Raw genomic sequence first — 9,102 nt, 5'->3', positions numbered from 1 at the left:
AGATGAAGATGAAACAACACTGATAGAGTTGTGCGTGTACAAGGAGTGAAACAGCGCGATTGTTTTATGATCGAATGAAACAGTGTGCCTGTCGAGATAAAATTCATCTGCCATGTTATTTTCTATCGTGTTTTATGCAACTGCAATTGATTTGTTATATTATTTTCTTTGATATTTCCTGTATATGTATGTATGAATTTTATTTGAAGTGAATGAATTATGCTGGTGTCCTTGCCATTGAGGACAGATGAAGATGAAACAACACTGATATAGTTGTGCGTGTACAAGGAGTGAAACAGCGCGATTGTTTTATGATCGAATGAACAGTGTGCCTGTCGAGATAAAATTCATCTGCCATGTTATTTTCTATCGTGTTTTATGCAACTGCAATTGATTTGTTATATTATTTTCTTTGATATTTCCTGTATATGTATGTATGAATTTTATTTGAAGTGAATGAATTATGCTGGTGTCCTTGCCATTGAGGACAGATGAAGATGAAACAACACTGATAGAGTTGTGCGTGTACAAGGAGTGAAACAGCGCGATTGTTTTATGATCGAATGAACAGTGTGCCTGTACTGTCGAGATAAAATTTATCTGTCATGTTATTTTCTATGATGTTTTATACAACTGCAATTAATTTTTTTTTTCTGTGATATTTTCCTGTTTATGTATAAATTTTATTTGAAGTGAATTATTATAAAGATTAATCCAAAACAAAGCAAATAATTGTCGGCTTCATTGTATTCGTGATGAACAAGTTAAGGTATCAAAAAATGATGCTTATTTTTTTTATTTGAATGACTTTGAGTAAATTGGAATTGAATAGGACGTTTAGTGTTTCCTGTTCAGTGCAATTTTTTTTTCTTTTTTTCATTTCACATTCTCGGGATGCGAACCTCCACTATAATTATAATTAATGAATACCATTATAAACAAAAATATTTGAAAAATAAAGACTCGCAAAAATTTTAATACTAGTGCAACGGTGATTTTTTTTATTTTGTTATTTCATTTACTGGGAGGTACGACAGACAAATACCCGGTGTAGATCAAAATTTTGCTAATGGGGGGGGGGGGCTACAATTTTTACCTTTTAAATTTTCGCACCGCCAGTAGGAGGGGTTGCCGCCGCCCATAATTGGGTCCGGCACCTGGATCTGCCTATGGAATGGATGAGGAATAATGAAAGGGGAGAAAAATAAAGGTGCCCCCTCCCGTAATATATCATATATTTGTTAGTGGATTTTGTCGTTCATTCTCAAGTGAGGACTTATTTTTCAACTTTTCCCAGGAATTTTGTGTATGGAATGATTTTTTCTTAGCATACTAGGTCTTGAATGCCCCCACTTTGGAAAATCCTGGATCAGCCCCTGTCAAGGTGTATATAGATGAAACTAAACTTGAATAGGGCTCCACATTAATGATTTTCAAAATTTAGCCATTTCCTATTTTCCCCGTTTAACACTGTGAGGTGAATAATTCAAATGCTTTCACCAGGCGCTACCATAGAAGTATCCAGGGGGGGGGGGCGGTCATCCCCCCCTAGCTGTTGGCGGATTAAAGACCAAACAATGGAGAAAGGAAGAAACAGAAGGAAAAGAGAGGGGAAAAGGAAGAGGGGAAAGGGAGGGAGAAAAGTGAATAAAATTAGGGAGGGGAGACTTCGATGATTTAAAAGAACATGCAAAATTGAAATTTTCGCTCGCGCTTCGCACTCGCATTGCTCATTTTCGAAGAGTACATATTGCTCAATAGGCTGATATATATGAGCTTGACATTTAAGCTTTGCAGTCAAAATACAAAACAAATACTGTACGGTCAGCTAGGACATTGAACTTTCATTATTCTTTTTGATTTATACCTCGGTCACATTTGCTCTGCGGCGGCCGTACTGAGAGTCAAAATAGCCGTTTTATTCATTTTTATTCAAACCACCTATATTGTGCTTAATTTGACCTTTTCACATCGGAATATCCAATATTATCAGTTCGCGCTTCGCGCCCGCATTATTGATTTCCGTGGTAAAAAGTGTATTAAGAATGCACAAATTCTAGAACACGCATGTTTATTGAGACGGGCTGCTTATCCTTTATTGAAAACAGCATGCTTAAATTATCTCGCTTCAGATTAGAATAAAAAAAAAAATTATTCTCGCTCTTGCATTATAAAATAATGTAAGACGGTAACCAATTACCCACCCTTTTCACGATTTAGAAAACATAAATATAAAATAGTGTTCCTTTTAGGTCTATATATCTCAATTGTTATCCGCTCACGCTTCGTGCTCCCACTGTGTTCTGTTCATACACAAAGTGCTTGGAATGTCCATTTTTATGGTCAGAATTTCAAACATTTTAGCTCGAGCTTTGCGCTCGCATTATTTTGATTGAAATATACATTGTCCTCTTGGCTAACTGTAAACCGCCATTAGCAAGTCCCTTTTCGATCAGGCCAGAACGTATATTTCTCTCTTTTCTTACTTACTTTTTTTTTGCTCCTTCACGCTCGCAGCAATTTTAGTAAAATACGCATCTTGTTCAAGTTCACAAACATTGCCCAGAATGTTCAATTTTGAGGATAAAAAACATGAAATTTCAAAAATATTTTAGCTCGCGCTTCGCACTTGCACTATAGGGGCTATGAGATTATTGTATATTGTATTTTGTGTATGCTGTTTAATGAGAATAAAGAAGTGACTGTTAGGACTACCCATATTAACTTTGAGCGGCTGATTGTGGAAAATACGGGTGCAAATATTTTTCGACCCCTTCCCCGGTTTATTTCCAATTTGTCTAATTGCCAACTCGTCTACTATCGTTTGGTCCATCAGTTCGTCAACTCACCACATAGTCTTTTTTTTTCTTCATTTAGTCTAATGCCATTCCGTCTAATGACCAGTGGACCCAAAAGCCATTTGGTCCATATACCATTTCATCTAATTGGACTATAAGTGTATTATTGTGCAAAATGAATGAAAATAAAATGGGTATTAGACCAACCGGTTATGAGACTAAATGGTCATAGACGAGATGGTTATTAGACGAAGTGATGATTGGACCAAATGGTTAATGGACCAATGGCTGTTAGACGAAATGTTGATGGACAGATTGGCATTAGACTAAATGAAAGTAGACCATGTAGTGAGTGGACAAGTTGGCCGTAGACGAATTGGCACCCCCCCCTCCTATTGGCGATAGATCCGCCCATGCACTACTACTTCTTTCTTATCTCATTATGATCTCTCAGTTCCATATCCCCTCTCTCTCTCACTCTTTCTACGAGGACTCTTTTATCGTATGCATATCTTCCTTCGATTTCCTCCCCCCCCCCCTCTCTCTCTTTCCCTCTCCTGACTGCTGTTCCTTTATAGTTAATTCTCCTCTTTTCTCTCAAACCCCCTTTCTGTCTCAACATCTTTGCCCCCCCCCCATCGGCTTCTCTCCCATTCGTAAATTTCATTCAATTATTCTACCCCTTTCAATATCTCCAACATGCTTCTATACTCCTCAATGTGCCATACACACCTTGAGAGAGAGAAAAAAAACCCTCAAGAGATAAATGGGCAGAAATAGCATGGGTCAAAGAAAGAAGCATTAATGGTTCAAGATTATGGGATTCACAGAATTTAATGCATATGTAGAGTAAATACATGATTATAGTGTAGTAACATATTGATAATGGCAGTTAAAAGGAGGGTAATCCTTGTGACTTGGCCTTATAAAAATTTTGGCTCGCGACTTGCACTCGCATAAACGGTTAAAAATATTACCTGATACATCATATTCATAATTACAAAAGTGCTTGAAATTTCCAGTTTTCATACCATGTTATCATCAGATTTCGCGTCTCATTAGGCATTTATAGATCAGATATTAATTGTAATGGTTAAATTGTCCTTTCTGTTTCATCTCGCGCTTAGCAAGAGGAATAGGAAGATATCCATCACTTTCATGTCCCGGTCCTTTGTCAAATCCATCAGCTCTTTATTAAGTGCGATCCAAATCCACCTCACAAAGTACTTGAGCTGAAATTGACCCCTTTTTCAGATCAGAATGTCAAATATTTTAAGGTCGCGCTTCGCGCTCGCTTTGATTTTCAATTTCATGTTAATATATATATTCAGAATTCCTAGATTGTAGGCCTAAATTGGAAACACGCGAGCGCATGTCTATCTAGATACTCAACTTGTTAGTATTTCAATCATTATCCAGTTTCTGAAAAACAAAATTCTGCTAGCGCTTTGTGCTCGCATTTTTTATGTAGGAAGAACCCCTATTACTCATCCTTATTATACAAAACATGAATAGAGTGTCCCATTTTTTAAGGTCTAAATCTCGATTTTTTCCCGCTCGCGCTTCGCGCTCGCATTAATTGTTTTATAGCGACGATCCTGTTCATGGTCACAATAATTGATTAAAATTTTCCATTCTTTATGTAGAAGTGTAAAAAAAAATCGGCTCGCGCTTGCATTATTTTATTGTTGAAATATGTAACGTCTCCATGGCTAAGTGAAATAAGCAGTCCTTAACAGGTACCTTTTTGATCAGTTCAAAACGTATACAAAAATTATGCTCGCGCTTTGTGCGAGCATTATTAAAGTAACAAAGATCGGCAATTTGGACATCCTTTCCATGATGATTTAAAAGACATGACTAGACATGTCTCGTTTTTAGGTCTAAATCTTCCAATTTTGTGCTCGCGCTTCGCATCAATTGCCAAGTTATATATACCTATCCTGTTTAAGTTACAAAAAGTGCCTATGATTTCAATTCTGTTCGCACTTCGCGTTCTTAGTAATTATTTAGTTGCATACACATCTTTTTCATGATAAACATTGCCCAGAAATTTCAAACTTTGGGGAAAAACATAATTTTTTTTAATAAATTAGCTCGCATTATATAAAAAGGTTATGATATCATATATTTATGTTGATTATAAGACAAAAGCTAAGAAGTGACAATTTCTTCATAGAAACAAATATAAATCATATTCGCGCGGCCGATTGGGGAAAAATAATGGTGAAAAAAAATTTGCCCCCCCCCCCCCTTTGGCTGGATCCACCCCTTCATCCTATTTATTTCTCTCCTTCCGTCCATCTCTCCATTCTTCCAGGAGCCGCGGAATGGTTTTGAAAAATGTTTTTTTTTATATTTCTACCAATAAAATTATTAATGAAAATAATGCGGTACAAAAATCAATGTCGTTCTTCTTCCTGTTTTAAACTATATATACGTGTACAAAAAACGCACCACCAGCTAAAAATAAAAAAAAAAAACCTGGGGGTCACAACCCGAGCACCCCACTTCCCAGGGCCATATACAAGGATTCTAATTTATTAATTTTAAAGAAAGCATGAGACATCATTTGTTGAAAAAAAAATTAAAGAGACCTATTAATGACTGCATGTGGTCCTACCGGTACGCTAGATCTGCGCACAAAACTGCTTTCATATGACACGCAAAAGGGATGAATCTTAGTGGAAAAGTGGAATAAAGCAAACAGGATTTAGAAACTGCCTTCGTTGGCGTTCAATAATATGGGTGGTATGATACAAATTCTGCTAGCTTATTCGTACTATTATTTCTGGCCATTGTACTTAGATCAAAATTTTAATGTGGAAACATTTTTATTTTTTTTTTTAATGATACAAATCGAGCGAGGCAAGGACAATGATATGGGGCAGAGTTCCAAGTCTTCATGCCCCAGACTGAATATATTTTGACATCAACTTACTCTAAAAACAAGTGTTTATGTTTTATTTTGTATTATTCATTTTTTAAATATAAGGTAAAATTATAAGTCTCGGAGTGTCAGTTAATGCTGCAAAAGATGTATAAGGCCTACTCTTTTGCAGCACTATCCAGCTACCGCGGCGAGGACGCCCTCCGAGAAGGTAGCCATATCAAAACTAAAAACAAAAAATTCCCCTTAGATTACTGGTGGATCCAAGGGGCATAATTATCGAGAGCCAAAATTGTAATTTGTAATATAAGCATGCCCTTTTTACCCAAGCATGCCCCCTTGAAAGTGAGGATATATATATATATATGCCCTATTTTTTTGCTTGTCAATTTTTAGGGACGAAATGACTTTCAATTTTTGGTAAAAAAATATTTTGTAATGCTCATCAAATTCGCATCGGGAAAATGTGCCCTCCATAGGCCCTGTCCCCCCTAAATTTGAGGTGGGGACCATTGGCAGCGGAAATCAAAAATTTAGGGAGGGGGACCACCAAAATTTTGTGACAAGCCCCCTCCCCAAAAAAAGTTTATCAACCCAAATTTTAGGGGAGACCACATGAATTTTTTAGGGGGGTCCACTGGAATTTAGGGGGCACGCAGGAAAAAAAATTGAACGGCAAAAAAAAAGGTTATCAACAAAAAAATTAGGGGGGGGGGACGATCGTCCCCCCACCTCAAATTTAGGGGGGGGGGCACGACCCCCCCCCCCCGCTGCCTATGGGGGATGTTGTTAGCTTTTTTGGGGGCTAAATTTTTTTTTCGGCCCCCCCCCCCTTTGATAACCTTTTTTTGTCAAAAATTTTGGTGCCCCCCTAAATTTTTTGACTGCCGCCGCTAAAAGTGCCCCCCCCCCCTTTGGAAATCCTGGACCCTCCCTTAATTGCCTAGATATAGATGTTTAAATAATTAATTATTTTGAAAGTCAGAGTGCCCTCGCCCCCCCCCCCATGCTTTAGTTATCATGGCATAAAACTTATGTCATATCTAATCCTTATATCAGCAAGAGGTCAGAGCATACTATCCGTCACCAAACGACTGCATTTGAGCCATTAATTTTCCCTTTTCTCTTCTTTCTATTATTTTCTTGTTATTTAATCACTGTTTATTTGTATAAGCTCGGATCTGAGACTAACTGATACGGTGAACGCACTTTCGTTCGAGTTGTGTATTTGCGTAATAATAGACCGAGGCGAGAAAGGACACGCCCACAATCCCTCGTTCAGTGCCGAGCTCTGTGCGTACGTGTCGACCAAATTTCAAAGAGAAAATTTGTACACAAATCTGTCACAATTCGGACCTAATTTCGCCTCAGATTAACAGATATTTAGATCTCTTTGGAACACTAAAAGTCATTCACTTGGGGTTTTTGAATATGCTGATTCAGGTGAGGTACTTTTCAATGCTTTTAAACATAGATTTAAAAAATTAGATTTTCGTTTTGGGATCCCTATTATAGGTGAAGTACGCCATCTTTTGACAAGATGATGAAGAAAGTGGACTGAAGGAGCGAGAAAATAATGCTGATTTCGATGATAATTTTTTCAAAACATGCGGAATGATAATCATCTCATTGCAATGGGATATAATCCATGTCGCACGTCGACATGTTACCCATTTACTGTGTAGCACGAAATGCCAGGCTCCGCACAGGTCACGGCAGCAATTCGGAGGCCGCTGATTATTGGTTCATCGTGCAGATCACGTCACGTTATGATTAGCCAGGAGGCTCCTAGAGAGTAAAAATCATTCACTAACGACAATGTGTGCTTGCTCTCCACGGAGCCAGGGATTGCGTCCCATTCATATGCGTGTAGGCCTACTGTGAAAAAAAAACCTGAAATTTTCGCCCCCGAGATTTCTACTTTCCTTCTAAAAGATCTAGCCCTAAATCATGTAAATGGCATACAACTTCATTTCCGACATTTCTAAAAATTGTTTACTGATTTCATTTTTATTTTTTAAACAACAATTCATAAAAAAATGGTGAAAAATATTTTAAAAAGACGGGGGAAACTTGCCGCGATATTTACGTCGCCATGTTGTTTTCTTTGCTTTTCGCCAAGCTATAAGACGCATATCCTCGATATGGAGCTCGTCACCACTTTTGTGTTTTTAACAATGCAAATAACATAAAATTTTTGTACACATTGATTCTTTACTCAAACATCTCACATTAAATGTGGGATTCCAAGTTCTTTTCCGGGAAAAACAAAGGAACCAAAATTGGCGTACCCTGTCCAATGTGAAAATTAAATTGAAATTGAATATGGGAGAGAGTGTTGATATTAAGAGAGCATGCATGCGCAAGACACAAGGCAATGGTTTTTGTTAATAATATATATGCTGTTGAGATCGTGGAATCCCTGCCTTTCTCATTTTTCAAGCAGCCATAACGTACTTATTTTGTGCCTGAAATCTTTCAAGGGTTCACTGCCCTGTTTTTATTATTTTTCATTTTTCACACAAGTCACTGTGTAGTTCAGATTCCTCAATATATACATGTACACGCTTCATGTTTTGATCTCTGTTGTTGGGAGATTACTGTACAGTGCGTCCACAAAAACGAAACCGAGATCTAGCAATGATTTATCATAACTTTAATCATAAAAAAAATAGACAAATGACCTACCAATGTAAAGCTTAGAATCTCCTCTTTCATCTAAAATAACTTAGATTAATGAGTGAGCAAAAACAATTTGAAGGAAGGATACCAAAAACTCATTTTGCGGGGGTATCAGAATTTCAAAAAGAAAGTCATATGCCTAAATAGTTCAATATCTGCTCTTTTATTTGATACCTTAATCACAGGAAATGGTCAAAAAGTAAAAAAGTTCTGTTCCCTCGAAACAATGCTTGTATTTCCATAATTTCATTAAATAAACATGTTTTCACCGGTTTCCCACAGAAGCTATCGCATGGTTAACAAAAGACTGATGCATGGCTGATTGTCAACAAAACAGAGTGTCGAGTGAGTCTGAACGCTAGCCTGTAAAACCTTTTCATTTTATGAAATTATTGAAATTCAAGTCTTATTTCAAATAACCAGAACTTTGTTATTTCTTGACCATTTTCTGTAAATTGAGGTATCAAATGAAAGAGCAGATATTGAAATTTTAAACAATGTGGTTTTCTTTTTGAAACCCAGATACAGCCCGCCAAGTGACTTTTTGGTATCCCCTCTTCGAATTGTTTTTGCTCACTCATGCATGAATGAGAAAGTTTACATAAGTTTTACAATGGTAGGTCATTTGTCTATTGTACTTGTGATTAAGTTATGATAAATCATTGATAAATCTTGGTTTCGTTTTTTGCGGGACGCACTGTATGTGGAATAATACTTGCACCTTTTTCTGTT

This window comes from Lytechinus pictus, chromosome 16, assembly GCF_037042905.1.
Source record: "Lytechinus pictus isolate F3 Inbred chromosome 16, Lp3.0, whole genome shotgun sequence".
Lineage (NCBI taxonomy): Eukaryota > Metazoa > Echinodermata > Echinoidea > Temnopleuroida > Toxopneustidae > Lytechinus > Lytechinus pictus.
Note: the sequence above shows the minus strand (reverse complement) of the source record.